Genomic DNA, 2,241 nt, shown 5'->3' with positions numbered 1-2,241 from the left:
CAGGTACCCCAACTAGCTGAAATTTATGTGCCTCAGCCAGGTTTCTCCTTGGACTACCTGGAGACCTGCAGAAAAGTGGAAAAGGGCAAGAGTCCAGTAGCACCTTAAAAGGTAAAGGTTTCCCTTGCTCGAAAGCCAGTCGAGTCCGACTCTAGGGTTGCGGTGCTCATCTCCGTTTCAAAGCCAAAGAGCCAGCGCTGTCCGAAGACGTTTCCGTGGTCATGTGGCCGGCATGACTAAACACCAAGGCGAACGGAACGCTGTTACCTTCCTACTTGCAATTTCTTGCTTTTGAACTGCTAGGGAGCACTGTCACCCTCCCTTCAGGAATTGGAGGGCGCCTAGCAGTGTTCCCTCTAAGCTGAGTCAGTGTGAGCTAGCTCACAGTTTGTTAGCCTCCGGCTCACAGCTTTTTGTCTTAGCTCAGGAAGGAGGGGCTCCAAAGCCAACTAACTGATGCAGTCACCAAACTGCTCACTCACAACTTTTTTTTAAAAAAAATAATTTTATTAAAAGATAAGTCAAGTATACATAAACAAGACTGCTGTTTAAACATTAATACAAACTGCAGGCGCAGGTACATATGTCACGCTGTCTATTAACTTGTCAGCAGGATCTTCCTATGACCATATCCTTGTCACTTTCTTGTGATTTTCCCATTATTCTACTCTCACTCGGAGCTGCGGTGGCTCAAGTGGTTAAGACACTGAACTGCAGGCTGTGGAAGGTCAGTAGTTCAGCAGTTTGAGACCCGGGTGCTGCATGATGGAGTGAGCTCCCATCTCTAGTTCCAGCTCCTGCCAACCTAGCAGTTTGAAAGCAAGAAATTGGTACCACTTTGGTGGGAAGGTAACAGCGTTCCGTGCGCCTTGGTGTTTAGTCATGCCGGCCACATGACCACGGAAACGTCTTCGGACAGCGCTGGCTCTTCGGCTTTGAAACGGAGATGAGCGCCGCAACCCTAGAGTCGGATTCGACTGGCTTTCGAGCAAGGGAACCTTTACATTTACTTTACTCTCACTCACCACCAATGTGCCCTCTAAGCTGTGGAGTCTTCTGAGCCAAATTTCTGCTTTGTGAGTTACTGGCTTTAAAGTTGTGAGCCAGCGATTTCGCTACTGCATAAACCAATTAGCTCTGGAGCCCTCCTTCCTGAGCGAAGACAAAAATCTGTGAGCCGGAGGCTAAAAAAGTGTGAGCTGGCTCACACTAACTCAGCTTAGCGGGAACACTGCGTCACTACTTGAATGCCAGGAGCTCACCAAGTAGACTTTTTGCTCCGGAGACCAATGCTCCCTCTAAGCTGTGGAGTCCTCCTGTGAGGAAAAATTCTACTTGGGGAGCTACTGGCGTGAAAGTTGTGAGTGGGCGATTTGGCGCTTGCATAAATGGAGCCCTCCTTCCTGAGCTCAGATAAAAATGTGTGAGCTGGAGGCTCAAAAACTGTGAGCCAGCTCACACTAACTCAGCTTAGAGGGAACACTGCCCAAGCCTCCGCAGCTTAGAGGGAGCGTCGGCGCCAATGTTCCCTCTAAGCCGTGGAGTCTCATGAGCGAAAATTCTCCTTTGTGAGGTACTGGCATTAAAGTTGCGAGGGAGCAATTTGGCCGCTGCATAAATTAGTCTGCTCTGGAGCCCTCCTTCCTGAGCTGAGTCAAAAATGTCTGAGCCAGAGGCTAAAAAACTGTGAGCTCGCTCACACTAACTCAGCTTAGAGGGAACACTGGTCGGCGCCTACCTGCCCCGAACCCTGGGGAGCCCGGCGACTTCCGAGTGAACGCGGGGCGCGAGTGTGCGCCTGTGCGCGGGGTCTCCAGGGCCGGGTCCGGCCTTTCCCGCCGTCTGGCTCACCTCTTCCTCCCCCCTCAGGTGTTGGCGGCGGAGATCGCCAAAGCTTCGGCGGTCTCCGGGCGACTGGAGCGAGCGAGGCGGCGGCAGCGGCGGAGGCTCCCTCCCCCTGTCCCCTCCCCTCCCTCCTTCCTCCCCTCCCTCCCAGCCGCCCAGTGGCTTTGGCTGCGCGCTGAGGGAGCTTTGGCTGGCAGGCGGGCGGGCGGGCAGGCAGGCTGGCGTCGCCGTTGCGCGGGCTGGGATTCGTGTGACCTCCGCGGGATCGGGCTCCGCCGAGCAGGCGGGGTAGCGGCGGCCCGAAGCTCCCGCGGGGCTTTCTCCCGCTCCCGCTCTCTCCGTCCCCCGACTCGCCTTGGGGAGTTTGCAAGGGGGGGGGGAGGGATTCTGAAATCA

The sequence above is a fragment of the Gekko japonicus genome, unplaced genomic scaffold (assembly GCF_001447785.1).
Source record: "Gekko japonicus isolate JY-2015 unplaced genomic scaffold, Gekko_japonicus_V1.1 scaffold120, whole genome shotgun sequence".
NCBI lineage: Eukaryota > Metazoa > Chordata > Lepidosauria > Squamata > Gekkonidae > Gekko > Gekko japonicus.
Note: the sequence above shows the minus strand (reverse complement) of the source record.